This window comes from Pseudophryne corroboree, chromosome 9 (assembly GCF_028390025.1).
Source record: "Pseudophryne corroboree isolate aPseCor3 chromosome 9, aPseCor3.hap2, whole genome shotgun sequence".
Classification (NCBI taxonomy): Eukaryota; Metazoa; Chordata; class Amphibia; order Anura; family Myobatrachidae; genus Pseudophryne; species Pseudophryne corroboree.
Window position 1 is genome coordinate 31,560,954 of NC_086452.1, and position 15,780 is coordinate 31,576,733.

The following is a 15,780-nucleotide window of genomic DNA, read 5'->3' on the forward strand; positions in this document are numbered from 1 at the left end:
GAACCCGCTCATCTCTAGTTGTCAGGGATCCGAACCTTCCCAAAGGCGGCCCATGCCACTGGTCTGCGCCTGCCCCCTTCAAACTACTGAAAATGTCCCTCCCAAAATGGCCGCTGTCTCCTCTAGCATCTTTAATATCTGTCTCCTCTGAGGCCATTTTGGGAGGGACATAGTATTCCATATGGAACAGTGTTATTGTACAGCAGCGATATCAGGGCTTTTTCTCCAGCAGCTTGTTGGTTACTGCTTGGGCGGAGAAAGACGGGCACTAAGACACACGGGTGGTGGGTGGTGACAGGCGGGCGCCCGATGCTGACGGGAGAACGGGGGCCCCGCTCTCAGTTTACTGCAGGGGCAATATTCCAGGGCAGTGGGCGGTATGAGGCAGATCGGCTTGGGCCTTCCCCTCTCTGTCAGAGTGGCAGGGCCCTGGACAACTGTCCCTATAGTCTCCCATTGATGGTGGCCCTAAATGCCAGGACCAGTGCATGCGCAGACACCGCAGTTCGACTGCACATGCGCAAAACCCCAGCTTCTATGGACTGCTTTGGCTGCAGCCCATAGAAGCCGGATTGGGCTGCTCCAAAGGCAGGAACGCACGCCTACAGGAACCACACTCTCTGTCAATCGCAGCTTGGTCTGGCAGTTCCAGAGGGAGGAAACACCTCCCAATGGGACTGCCTTGTGTGTCTGTGACTGACGGGTAGGACTTCCAATGCCAGTGACCCTGACCGTCCCCTCCTGCTGCCTAACCCTACACCCCCACCGCAGTCTAACCCTAAATTACCTGACCCCACAGCCTAACTCTAACCTCCCCTACCCTGAAGCCTAAGCCTAAACTCCTCCACCCTGCATCTTAACCCTAACCTCCCCCACTGTAGCCTAACCCTAACCCCCCGGCAGCCTAACACTAACCTCCTCCATCTTGCAGCCTAACCTAACCTCCCCTACCATAGCTTAACCCTTACCTCCCTCTGCAGCCTAACCCAGTGGCGTAACTACTGCCCCCAAAGCCCTCGCGGTGGCTTAGGGGCGCAGGCTGCGGAGGCGCCGCAACTGATTTAGCGCAGATTGACATGCGGATGAGCGTCCGCATGTCAATCTGCTGTCTCCTCTCCCTCCTTCCATCCGCTGCTGTGATGGAGGGACAAGGAGGGCACAGCACGCGCCTCTCCTGTGTCCCTCCTGGATCTCCGGTGGGTCTAATAAATGAAGTGCCGTACGTGAGATCTGATTGGCTCATGAACCGGCACTTCCTTTAACAAACCCGCCGGAGACACAGGAGGGACACAGGAGAGGTGCGCGCTGTGCCCTCCATGTCCCTCCATCACAAAACAGCGGGGGAGCGTGGGGGGGGGGGGGGGGGAATTTAACTGGCACTGGGGGAGCATTTTCGGCGCACAGGGGGAGGGGGAGCACTTCGGGGGGCATATGTGGCACTGGGGGGTAATGGTATATGTGTACCTGACACATGGGGGGACTATATTTGGCACTGGGGGCATGTGAGTACCTGGCACTGTGGGGGAATATCTGGCACTGGGGGCATATGTGGCACTGGGAGCACAGCCCTAGCAACAAGCACTACCCCCTAGCAACAAGCATGACACCCAGTGCATGAAACCCCTGGCAACAAGCATGACATCCAGTGCATGAAACCCCTGGCAACAAGCATGACACCCTGAGCATGAAAACCCCTGGCACCGTGCATGGAACCAAGAGCATGAAACCCCTGGCAACGAGCAGGTAATTAGAAGCCTTACTGTAGGACTTAATGTGTAATGGGCATTACGGTGAGTGGCATAATGTATCACGGACATTGCGGTGTGTGTCATAATGTGTCACAGGCATTACGGTGTGTGGCATACTATATCATGGGCATTGTGGTATGTCGTATAATGTCTCAGGGGCATTGCAGTGTGGCATAATGTATAACGGGCATTGCGGTGTGTGGCATAGGGTATAACGGGCATTGCGGTATGTGTCACAGGCATTACGGTGTATGGTATACTATATCACGGGCATTGTGATATGTGGTATAATGTCTCAGGGTCATTACAGTGTGTGGCATAATGTATCACGAACATTGCGGTGTGTGTTATAATGGGTCAGGCATTACGGTGTGTTGTATACTACATCACGGGCATTGTGGCATTGTGGTATGTGGTATAATGTCTCAGGGTCATTGCGGTGTGTGTCAAAATGTGTCACAGACATTGTATGTGCTATAATGTATCAGGGGCATTGCAGTGTGTAGCATAATGTATAACAGGCATTGCGATTCCTGTCATAATGTGTCACAGGCATTACGGTGTATGGCATAATGTGTCGGGGGCATTACGGTGTGTGCATATTGTGACGTGCATTATTATGTGTGGCATAATGTCTAAGGGCCATTGCAGTATGTGGCATAATGTATACTGGGCATTACTATAAGGAGGAAAAATGACAAATAATGTAAGGGGCATGAATCAGGATTATTTTTCTTTCCTGTGGTGGCCAACGTCTGGGCGTGCAGGTTGCAAAACTGGGGTATAAGGTAGAGATGAGCGGGTTCGGTTCCTCGGAATCCGAACCCCCCCGAACTTCAGCCTTTTTACACGGGTCCGAGGCAGACTCGGATCTTCCCGCCTTGCTCGGCTAACCCGAGCGCGCCCGAACGTTATCATCATCCCGCTGTCGGATTCTTGCGAGGCTCGGATTCTATCGCGAGACTCGGATTCTATATAAGGAGCCGCGCGTCGCCGCCATTTTCACACGTGCATTGAGATTGATAGGGAGAGGACGTGGCTGGCGTCCTCTCCGTTTAGATAGAGAGTGAGACACTTGAATTAGTAATTTAATTTTAGTAATTTTGGGGAGCATTAGGAGTACTCAGAGAGTGCAGAGTTTTGCTGATAGTTATACTAGTGACCACCAGTTTTATTTATTATTTAAAATCCGTTCTCTGCCTGAAAAAAAACGATACACAGTCACATACCATATCTGTGCTCAGCCTCAGTGTGCTGCATGATAAATTGATAATATCATCTATGTATATCTGACTGTGCTGAGTGCTCACTGCTCACACAGCTTAATTGTGGGGGAGACTGGGGACGGGGAGCAGTTAGGCAGGCAGAGATCCGCATAGGCTCGAAGCCACATAAACTCCCTGAATTTTTCTGACATGTGTTGAGGATAGGCAGGGCTAGCCTTAGTGATTGACAGTGGTGGTCAGGTGACAGATGGGTGCCTATTAGGGATAGGTAGGAGGAGTTTGCACAGGGGTATATAGTTCAGGGTTTTGGCAGCCATCTTCCTCTTGCCAGTTTTTCTTGGATGAGGGTAAGGCATACTGTCAGCATTTTGTCAGTTATTTCCCCTCTTTTAAATACTGCATATACTACTGCTCCCTCCCTTTATATTACAGTCAGTGTACGCTTTAGGTGTTATCCACACTGTTTTGCTGCAGCATGCCCCGTCCCAGAAGATCAGCGCCCCCCCCCCCCCCCCGCCGCCTGGCTGAGGCCTCCCGACCGCTCGCGGTAGCGGGCTATCGCCGGCCGCGGGAGCGCGCGGTCCCCCCCTCCGCTTCGCCGCCCGCCGGAGACAGGGTCCTGCTCTCCACGGGCGGCGGTGCTTCCCCAGCGTCGGCCTCCACAGGCGTTAGTACGCCTCTCCACACGGCCGCGATTGGCGGGTCACGTGACCCGGCGGGTGGGTGCCGCGAATCAGCGGTGAGGAGGGGAATGACGGGGCTTTCACCGGCCAGCTCCCCTGCGGGTGCCTGGCTGGTGCAGGATGTAGTGTCCCTGCCTTCTGGTCCAGGGACAACGGGGGGTGCGGGGCCTGCGTTTGAGCATGCGCAGGCTCTGTTTCCCCCCACCGTTTCCATAGGTGCCAATATCGTGGGGGGCAGCGGGGTGTCACGCGTCAGCGGGCAGACATCTGGGATTTACCCCGGGGCGCTCCCGGTGTCCCAGATACTGCTGCCGCCTGTGAGTGGCCTGTGGCCCAGCAAGCCGACGCCGTCTGCTAGCCAGCTCCTGGTGCACCAGATGGGGTCAGGACCAAGTTCCTTGGCCACTCCATTCGGGTACCGGGGCGGCACGTATACGGCTTCGCCCGCGGGTTTCCTTCCGGCGGCTTCGGTGTCAGTGGCCTGGTCGGGGTCATTGCAGCTCCCGGTCATGACTTCCGGGGCGGCACCCGCATTCCGCGGGGTTCCTGCCCCCTTTTCGTCCACTTATTTGCCGGCGGCGTTTACGCACGCGCAGGGATCGGTGACCTCATGGCCCACGCCGAGTGGTCCGGGTTTTGCGCAACGGGGGGGTTCTTACTCCAGTGGTTTTACCCCAGGGGCCGTCGGCCAGACGCCTTACTGGGCGTCGCCGTTTTCACAGGCTCCGTCCACTTGGCACGCTGGTTTTACTTCCCCGGGCACAGTGCCTCCAGCGTCTGGCGCTGCGTTTGAAATGACGGGCGTCGCGACACCGGGCTTGCCCGCACTCGGTTCGCGGCCCCCGCTTGCGGCTCCCCCTCCCCCGCTACCTCCGGTTCCCCCCCCGGAGGTGGCTGCTTTTGTGCCTCCCCCCCCCCCCCCCCCCCCCGGCCGGATTGTCGTGGGCCACGACGACAGCAACATCCAGCGAGGCACAGACAGGAGCGGCGAAGCAGGCTGAACATGTGGAGACGGGGGGATCTCGGGTCCCTGAAGAGGTTCCATCCGGCCCCGCCATCGCAGCAGTGGACGCGGGGGGTCCTCCGGGAACGGGTGAGACAGTTAATCCTTCTTCTGATAGCTCTTCTTCCAGCTCCTCTTCTGATACTAGGTCTTCCGGGTCCCCCAGGCGCCCGCGTAAGTTAGCTAGGCTCATTGCGCATCGCTTGCACAAGAAAGAGAGGAAGGCTAAGGGCGCAGCTGCGGCAGCCACGCCTGACCCTCCGCGTTTTACGGAAATGGTGCACTGCGCTAACACTGCGGTCACCAGGGGTTTACGTAAACGGATGAGGGAGAAGATTAAGAAAGGCAAATACGTCGACATGTTCACCCTTACGGATGACATGCGGAAGGCTTTCGATAAGGCCAAGAAGGTTGGTGGCATTGGCGAGAATGCATTTCGCAATTTTCACCAGTGGCTCCGGGGGGTTTTAGTGTTCACGGCGTGCTACGCCGAGACGAGGCCTAAGGAATATCACAACACGGTCAAGTATTTGTACCTGGTGCATGAAATGTACTTGACATCCAAGGGTTACGCGTGGAGGGATTACGATGAGAAATTCCGTCGTAACCAAGACGGTAACCCGACACTACCCTTGGGTTTCAAGGACGTGGAAGTTTGGTTAGAGGTCACTCATCAGAATAGGCCCCTTTATGAAGCCCAGGGCGGTAAGCCGGGTTTAAATGTCCGGCCGAGCCCGCCCACGGGGAATAAAGGGAAATGCTTTGCCTTCAACGAGGGCAAGTGTTCCCGGGGGGCTAACTGCCGTTTTCGCCACTCCTGCAAGGCGTGCGGCGGGGGGCACCCGGCCAAAGATTGCCAGTCCCCTTCCGGGTCCAGGCCCTCTGATGCTGCCGAGGTGCCCGGAAGTGGAAAGTAAGGCGTTTTCCCCCATCAACGTCCCTGAATTGGCTAAATGGTTGGGCAGTTACCCCGACGTCACTTCGGGGTTGTTTTTGTTGGAAGGTTTTCGTAGCGGTTTCAGGCTTCCCATCCCGGATTCCGTCCTCGTGGTCTCCAGGCGCAATTTAAAATCTGCACGGGATTTCCCCTCCGTGGTCGCCCGTAAGGTTCGGGCGGAAATCGATTTGGGGCGCATGTGCGGCCCTTTCCCGTCCCCTCCCCTGCCCCGGCTGTGCATTTCACCGTTAGGGGTGGTCCCCAAGAAAGCTCAGGGTAAATTCCGCCTCATCCAGCATTTGTCACACCCCCGTGGCGGCTCGGTCAACGACTCTATCCCGGAGGAAGCTTGCAGGGTGCGATATCAATCGTTTGATGAGGCCCTGCGGTTAGTCCAAAGGGCGGGTCCCGGCGCCCTCATGGCCAAGCTGGACATTGAGTCCGCTTTCCGCCTCCTGCCCATCCACCCCGACTCCCTGCGTTTCCTTGGTTTCAGGTTAAGGGGTGGGTATTATGTAGACAGGTGCTTGCCCATGGGGTGTTCCATTTCTTGTGCCTATTTTGAGAAATTCAGCTCATTTTTGCATTGGTGCATAGTGTCGGCCTCCGGCCACCCGGGGGTCGCCCACTACCTAGACGATTTTCTCTTTGTGGGTCCAAGGGTGGGGTCGGCGTGCGGGGATGTACTGGGTTTAGCTCAGACTTTATTCGGTCGCCTGGGCGTTCCCGTGGCCTCGGATAAGACCGAGGGGCCCACGGCATGCCTCAGTTACTTGGGCATTGAAATCGATTCGGAAGCCGGCTGTTGCCGGCTTCCGGCCGATAAGGTGCTCAAATTGTTGGGTCTCATAGAGCAGTGCCTCCTCTCGCGCAGGTTCAGACTACAACGGGTTCAGTCGTTGCTCGGGTCATTTAATTTTGCGTGCAGGATCATACCCATGGGCCGGGTTTTCTGCCGTAAACTTGAGAGATCCATAGCGGGGGTACGGAAACCTCACCATACGGTTTATATTTCGCGCGAGGTTAGGGAGGACTTGAGAACCTGGTCCACTTTCTTGGTTTCTTTTAACCGGGAGGTGTTGTGGCCAGCAAAACGCTGTTCCAACGCTGCGTTACAACTTTTCACCGACGCTGCTGGTGGTTCGGGCTTTGGGGCTTTTTTCAGAACACAGTGGTGCGCCGCGCCTTGGCCCACAGCATGGGTGACCCGAGGGTTTACAAAGAACTTGCTCCTGCTGGAGTTATTCCCCTTGATAGTGGCGGTTGAGTTGTGGGCACCCAGCTTGTCGGATCGGAGTATTGTATTTCGCTGCGACAATCTGGGCGTCGTGCACGCCGTTAATAACCAGCGCTCGTCCTCTCCTGAGGCTCTGCGCTTGTTGCGTTATCTTGTGCTCAAGTGCTTGAGGCATAACATTCATTTCACGGCTGCGCATGTCCCAGGGGTTGACAACAGAATTGCTGACGCACTGTCGCGTTTTGAGTTCGACAAGTTTAGGGAGCTGGTACCTGATGCGGAGGTTGGGGGTCTATTGGTGCCGCCCTTCCTGTGGAGAATCGTTGACTAAGGCCCTCCCCGGTGAGTGGGTCTTGCCCCTGCGGGCGGGATACCGTTTGGGTTTGGGCAACCGGCATTCAGTTGGCTAGGCTTGCGCCTAGTATAAGGATCCGTTAAGTATTGTTGTTATTGCGCCTGTTGCGCGAACCCGGAAACGTGTTTTACTCGTCGGTTTTTGAACGGCTAGCGTTCAGAAATGGAGGGTGTGAAGTGAATTTTTAAATTTTCCTCCGAGGGGACCGAATTACAATTGGCATTCACACAAGGTTCACGGGAGGTTTTTTGAGTTTTCTCCTTCACTCGGGTTCTTACTTGCATGTTTAAGTTAATTTGTTTTGATCTTTATAATGTCTGACGGTAAGGAATTTTCTTTTTGCAGCTACTTTGGACATCTCGGATCAGATTTGGCTCATTGGCCATTCTTTTATTTTTTGGGCGGAGAGGCATCCAATGGCAGGACGAACGGGCGAACTATTTGGGGACAAGGTAGTTAGATGGTTAGGAGTTAGAGGTTTACGTTGGATGGGTTTACTTCGCTTGCTGTTTCGCCATGAGCGGAGGTGGGGGCGGCCCGGCTGGGTTGTCATTCACCTCGGGGGGAATGATATGGGGAGGGTCAAAGGCATTGATCTCATCTTGAGTTTCAAAGCGGACTTAGTGGCGTTACGGGCATCTTGGCCACGGGTGATAGTGGTGTGGTCCGACATAGTGCCCCGTTTACATTGGCGGGGTGCCATTCGTTTCTCCGCTATAGAAAAAGCTAGGAAGAAAGTTAATTCCGCAGTGTCAGTATACGTGCAGGCAATAGGAGGTTTAGTGGTTAGGCATCCGCTTTTGGTGCTGCACAATGTGCAGTTTTATAGGGAAGATGGTATTCACCTTTCCCCTGCGGGTATTGGTGTGTTCTTGGACAGTATTTTTAGAGTACTGTCCGGTTGAATCTCTTCTCCTGTTGTTGGTGGATGGCGGTCTGCGGTTTTTTGTTAAAATCCTTGTTGTGGCGGAAAGTCGCTACCAGCCAGCGGTCAAATAGTTACATAAGTGGTCACTGTGGGGCACCCCCTTTTGAATGAACAGCGAGTATGCCCTCCCCTTGCGGGTGGACTACGGATGTTCCCGTGCGGGTTCGTCCACGGCTCTGCTAAAGTAAGGGGGGTGAGCCTGCGCAGTGCAGGTTATGTTAAGGAGGCGGTTGTGAGGCCCCTCCTATTTTATGGTTTATTATAGTTGACTGGTGCTGGTGAGTTGGTAGCGCCTTTTTCTTGCCATCCTCCAATATTCTTAGTTTAAACGACAGGTCACCAAACAATAAATATCTGTTTGACCTTTTAAATCTAGCAGTTGGTGTCCGTGTGTTTATTTCTTAGTGATAAGCTAGCTAGTTATAAATGTTAAGTTCGTCGGAATAAAGTCATGGGTGATTTCAGATTTAGGCAGGCAGAGATCCGCATAGGCTCGAAGCCACATAAACGCCCTGAATTTTTCTGACATGTGTTGAGGATAGGCAGGGCTAGCCTTAGTGATTGACAGTGGTGGTCAGGTGACAGATGGGTGCCTATTAGGGATAGGTAGGAGGAGTTTGCACAGGGGTATATAGTTCAGGGTTTTGGCAGCCATCTTCCTCTTGCCAGTTTTTCTTGGATGCCCTCCCACCCTCCCTATAAGGTTGCTTGAGGCTCGCTTTTCGGGCCTCTAATTCCATTTCTCAGCACGCTTTGATAGCCAGATGGGCGGAAAGTCGCTACCAGCCAGCGGTCAAATAGTTACATAAGTGGTCACTGTGGGGCACCCCCTTTTGAATGAACAGCGAGTATGCCCTCCCCTTGCGGGTGGACTACGGATGTTCCCGTGCGGGTTCGTCCACGGCTCTGCTAAAGTAAGGGGGGTGAGCCTGCGCAGTGCAGGTTATGTTAAGGAGGCGGTTGTGAGGCCCCTCCTATTTTATGGTTTATTATAGTTGACTGGTGCTGGTGAGTTGGTAGCGCCTTTTTCTTGCCATCCTCCAATATTCTTAGTTTAAACGACAGGTCACCAAACAATAAATATCTGTTTGACCTTTTAAATCTAGCAGTTGGTGTCCGTGTGTTTATTTCTTAGTGATAAGCTAGCTAGTTATAAATGTTAAGTTCGTCGGAATAAAGTCATGGGTGATTTATAGCAGGAGAACATAACAGTGCACACTTTTGCTGCCAGTGTGACTGACCAGTGACCACCAGTATATAAATACTGGCTGCTTTTGCATGTAGCCCACAAATGCTGGACAGCTTTGTTTTACACTGCAATTTAGATTTCAGTTTGGGAATGCCCCTCTCATATCTACATCTCTCTGCACATTTTACATCTGCCCCACCTGCAGTGCAGCATGGTTTATCCTGGTGCTTTGCTATTATTGTCTGCCTGAAAAAGTTAAACACTCGTGTGGTGTTTTTTTTTTTCTATTCTATAAACGCATTCTGCTGACAGTGTCCAGCAGGTTCGTCATTCATTATATTATAATATATACCTGCAGTAGTGATATATATATATTTTTTATATCATTATCATCCAGTCTATACTAGCAGACGCAGTACGGTAGTCCACGGCTGTAGCTACCTCTGTGTCGGCAGTGCTCGTCCATAATTGTATACCTACCTGTGGTGGGTTTTTTTTTTCTATCTTCTTCATACTAGTAGTTTAGGAGTCTGCTGCTGACAGTGTCCAGCAGGTCCGTCATTATATAATATATACCTGTCCTGCAGTAGTGATATATATATATTTCTCTAACGTCCTAAGTGGATGCTGGGGACTCCGTCAGGACCATGGGGTTTAGCGGCTCCGCAGGAGACAGGGCACAATAATAAAAGCTTTAGGATCAGGTGGTGTGCACTGGCTCCTCCCCCTATGACCCTCCTCCAAGCCTCAGTTAGATTCTTGTGCCCGGCCGAGAAGGGTGCAATCTAGGTGGCTCTCCTGAGCTGCTTAGAATAAAAGTTTAAGTTAGGTTTTTTATTTTCAGTGAGTCCTGCTGGCAACAGGCTCACTGCTACGAGGGACTTAGGGGAGAGAAGTAAACTCACCTGCGTGCAGGATGGATTTGCTTCTTAGGCTACTGGACACCATTAGCTCCAGAGGGAGTCGGAACACAGGTCTCACCCTGGGGTTCGTCCCGGAGCCGTGCCGCCGACCCCCCTTGCAGATGCCGAAGTTGAAGAGGTCCAGAGGTCCAGAAACAGGCGGCAGAAGACTTTCAGTCTTCATAAGGTAGCGCACAGCACTGCAGCTGTGCGCCATTGTTGTCAGCACACTTCATACCAGCGGTCACTGAGGGTGCAGGGCGCTGGGGGGGGCGCCCTGGGCAGCAATGTATTATACCTTTTCTCTGACGTCCTAGTGGATGCTGGGACTCCGTAAGGACCATGGGGAATAGCGGCTCCGCAGGAGACAGGGCACAAAATAAAAGCTTAAGGATCAGGTGGTGTGCACTGGCTCCTCCCTCTATGACCCTCCTCCAAGCCTCAGTTAGATTTTTGTGCCCGGCCGAGAAGGGTGCAATCTAGGTGGCTCTCCTGAGCTGCTTAGAATAAAAGTTTAGTTTAGGATTTTTTATTTTCAGTGAGTCCTGCTGGCAACAGGCTCACTGCATCGTGGGACTAAGGGGAGAAGAAACGGACTCACCTGAGTGCAGAGTGGATCGGGTTTCTTAGGCTACTAGACATTAGCTCCAGAGGGACGATCACAGGTTCAGCCTGGATGGGTCACCGGAGCCGCGCCGCCGTCCCCCTTACAGAGCCAGAAGAGACGAAGAGGTCCGGTGAAATCGGCGGCAGAAGACGATCCTGTCTTCAGACTAAGGTAGCGCACAGCACCGCAGCTGTGCGCCATTGCTCTCAGCACACTTCACACTCCGGTCACTGAGGGTGCAGGGCGCTGGGGGGGAGCGCCCTGAGACGCAATATTACAGTATATACCTTAGGTGGCTAAAAAGAATACATCACATATAGCTCCTGGGCTATATGGATGTATTTTACCCCTGCCATTTTACACAGAAAAAGCGGGAGATAAGGACGTCGTGAAGGGGCGGAGCCTATCTCCTCAGCACACAAGCGCCATTTTCCCTCACAGCTCCGCTGGAAGGACGGCTCCCTGACTCTCCCCTGCAGTCCTGCTTCAGAATCAGGGTAAAAAAGAGAAGGGGGGGCACGTTTGGCAGCAAATAAATATATTAACAGCAGCTATAAGGGAGTAACACTTATATAAGGTTATCCCTGTATATATATATAGCGCTGGGTGTGTGCTGGCAGACTCTCCCTCTGTCTCTCCAAAGGGCTAAGTGGGGTCCTGTCCTCTATCAGAGCATTCCCGGTGTGTGTGCTGTGTGTCGGTACGCGTGTGTCGACATGTATGAGGAGGAAAATGATGTAGAGGCGGAGCAGTTGCCTGTGTTGGTGATGTCACCCCCTAGGGAGTCGACACCTGACTGGATGATTGTATTTAAACAATTAAATGATAATGTCAGCAATTTGCAAAAAACTGTTGACGACATGAGACAGCCGGCAAATCAATTAGTGCCTGTCCAGGCGTCTCAGACACCGTCAGGGGCGCTAAAACGCCCGTTACCTCAGTGGGTCGACACAGACCCTGACACAGATACTGAGTCTAGTGTCGACAGTGACGAGACAAACGTAATGTCCAGTAGGGCCACACGTTACATGATCACGGCAATGAAAGAGGCATTGAACCTTTCTGACACTACAAGTACCACAAAGAAGGGTATTATGTGGGGTGAGAAAAAACTACCAATAGTTTTTCCTGAGTCAGAGGAAATAAATGAGGTGTGTGAAAAAGCGTGGGTTTCCCCCGATAAAAAACAGCTAATTTCTAAAAAATTATTAGCATTATATCCTTTCCCGCCAGAGGTTAGGGCGCGTTGGGAAACACCCCCTAGGGTAGATAAGGCGCTCACACGTTTATCTAAACAAGTAGCGTTACCGTCTCCTGATACGGCCACCCTCAAAGAACCAGCTGATAGAAGGCTGGAATATATCCTAAAAAGTATATACACACATACTGGTGTTATACTGCGACCAGCAATCGCCTCAGCCTGGTCGCATGGTCGGATTCCCTGACTGAGAATATTGATACCCTGGATAGGGACAATATTTTGTTAACTATAGAACATTTAAAGGATGCATTACTATATATGCGTGATGCACAGAGGGATATTTGCACCCTGGCATCAAGAGTAAGTGCTATGTCCATCTCTGCCAGAAGAGCGTTATGGACGCGACAGTGGTCAGGGGATGCGGATTCCAAACGGCACATGGAAGTATTGCCGTATAAAGGGGAGGAGTTATTTGGGGCTGGTCTATCGGACCTGGTGGCCACGGCAACAGCTGGAAAATCCACCTTTTTACCCCAGGTCACTCCACATCAGCAGAAAAAGACACCGTCTTTTCAAACTCAGTCCTTTCGTTCCCATAAGTACAAGCGAGCAAAAGGCCACTCTTTTCTGCCCCGGGGCAGAGGAAGAGGAAAAAAACTGCACCATGCAGCCGCTTCCCAGGAGCAGAAGCCCTCCCCTGCTTCTGCCAAGTCTTCAGCATGACGCTGGGGCTTTACAAGCAGACTCAGATATGGTGGGGGCCCGTCTCAAGAATTTCAACGCGCAGTGGGCTCACTCGCAAGTGGATCCCTGGATTCTACAGGTAGTATCGCAGGGGTACAAACTGGAATTCGAGGCGTTTCCCCCTCGTCGGTTCCTGAAGTCTGCTTTACCAAAGTCTCCCTCCGACAGGGAGGCAGTTTTGGAAGCCATTCACAAGCTGTATTCCCAGCAGGTGATAATCAAGGTACCCCTCCTGCAACAAGGAAAGGGGTATTATTCCACGCTGTTTGTGGTACCGAAGCCGGACGGCTCGGTGAGACCAATTTTAAATCTGAAATCCTTGAACACTTACATAAAAAGGTTCAAATTCAAGATGGAGTCACTCAGAGCAGTGATAGCGAACCTGGAAGAAGGGGACTATATGGTGTCTCTGGACATCAAAGATGCTTATCTCCACGTCCCAATATACCCTTCTCACCAAGGGTACCTCAGGTTTGTAGTACAAAACTGTCATTATCAGTTTCAGACGCTGCCGTTTGGATTGTCCACGGCACCTCGGGTCTTTACCAAGGTAATGGCCGAAATGATGATTCTTCTACGAAGAAAAGGCATTTTAATTATCCCTTACTTGGACGATCTCCTGATAAGGGCAAGATCCAGGGAACAGTTAGAAGTCGGAGTAGCACTATCTCAGGTAGTGTTACGTCAGCACGGGTGGATTCTAAATATTCCAAAATCGCAGCTGATTCCAACGACACGTCTACTGTTCCTAGGAATGATTCTGGACACAGTCCAGAAGAAGGTGTTTGTCCCGGAGGAGAAGGCCAGGGAGTTATCCGAGCTAGTCAGGAACCTCCTAAAACCGGGCCAGGTCTCAGTGCATCAGTGCACGAGGGTCCTGGGAAAAATGGTGGCTTCTTACGAAGCGATTCCATTCGGAAGATTCCATGCAAGAACATTTCAGTGGGATCTACTGGACAAATGGTCCGGATCGCATCTGCAGATGCATCAGCGGATAACCCTGTCGCCAAGAACAAGGGTGTCTCTCCTGTGGTGGCTGCAGAGTGCTCATCTACTAGAGGGCCGCAGATTTGGCATTCAGGATTGGATCCTGGTAACCACGGATGCCAGCCTGAGAGGCTGGGGAGCAGTCACACAGGGAAGGAATTTCCAGGGCATGTGGTCAAGCATGGAAACATCTCTTCATATAAACATTCTGGAACTAAGGGCTATTTACAATGCCCTAAGTCAAGCAAAACCTCTGCTTCAGGGTCAGGCGGTGTTGATCCAATCGGACAACATCACGTCAGTCGCCCACGTAAACAGACAGGGCGGCACGAGAAGCAGGAGGGCAATGGCAGAAGCTGCAAGGATTCTTCGCTGGGCGGAAAATCATGTGATAGCACTGTCAGCAGTTTTCATTCCGGGAGTGGACAACTGGGAAGCAGACTTCCTCAGCAGACACGACCTTCACCCGGGAGAGTGGGGACTTCACCCAGAAGTCTTCCACCTGATTGTAAACCGTTGGGAAAAACCAAAGGTGGACATGATGGCGTCACGTCTAAACAAAAAACTGGACAGATATTGCGCCAGGTCAAGGGACCCTCAGGCAATAGCAGTGGACGCTCTGGTAACGCCGTGGGTGTACCAGTCAGTGTATGTGTTCCCTCCTCTGCCTCTCATACCAAAAGTACTGAGAATCATAAGAAGGAGAGGAGTAAGAACTATACTCGTGGTCCCGGATTGGCCAAGAAGGACTTGGTACCCGGAACTTCAAGAGATGCTCACGGACGAACCGTGGCCTCTACCTCTAAGAAAGGACCTGCTACTGCAGGGGCCTTGTCTGTTCCAAGACTTACCGCGGCTGCGTTTGACGGCATGGCGGTTGAACGCCGGATCCTGAGGGAAAAAGGCATTCCAGAAGAAGTCATTCCTACTCTGGTCAAAGCCAGGAAGGACGTAACCGCAAAACATTATCACCGCATTTGGCGTAAATATGTTGCGTGGTGTGAGGCCAAGAGGGCCCCTACAGAGGAATTTCAACTGGGTCGTTTCCTTCATTTCCTGCAAACAGGACTGTCTATGGGCCTAAAATTAGGGTCCATTAAGGTTCAAATTTCGGCCCTGTCGATTTTCTTCCAGAAAGAACTGGCTTCAGTACCTGAAGTTCAGACATTTGTAAAAGGGGTGCTGCACATACAGCCTCCTTTTGTGCCTCCAGTGGCACCTTGGGATCTCAACGTGGTGTTGAGTTTTCTAAAGTCACATTGGTTTGAACCACTTTCCACTGTGGACTTGAAATATCTCACATGGAAGGTGTCGATGCTGTTAGCCTTGGCTTCAGCCAGGCGTGTGTCAGAATTGGCGGCTTTATCATATAAAAGCCCTTACTTAATTTTTCATTCTGACAGGGCGGAATTGAGGACTCGTCCTCAATTTCTACCTAAGGTGGTTTCTGCATTTCACATGAACCAACCTATTGTGGTACCTGCGGCTACCAGGGACTTAGAGGACTCTAAGTTGCTTGACGTTGTCAGGGCCTTAAAAATATATGTTTCCAGGACGGCTGGAGTCAGAAAATCTGACTCGCTGTTTATCCTGTATGCACCCAACAAGCTGGGTGCCCCTGCTTCTAAGCAGACGATTGCTCGTTGGATTTGTAGTACAATTCAGCTTGCACATTCTGTGGCAGGCCTGCCACAGCCAAAATCAATAAAAGCCCATTCCACAAGGAAAGTGGGCTCATCTTGGGCGGCTGCCCGAGGGGTCTCGGCTTTACAACTTTGCCGAGCAGCTACTTGGTCAGGGGCAAACACGTTTGCTAAATTCTACAAATTTGATACCCTGGCTGAGGAGGACCTGGAGTTCTCTCATTCGGTGCTGCAGAGTCATCCGCACTCTCCCGCCCGTTTGGGAGCTTTGGTATAATCCCCATGGTCCTTACGGAGTCCCAGCATCCACTAGGACGTCAGAGAAAATAAGATTTTACTTACCGATAAATCTATTTCTCGTAGTCCGTAGTGGATGCTGGGCGCCCATCC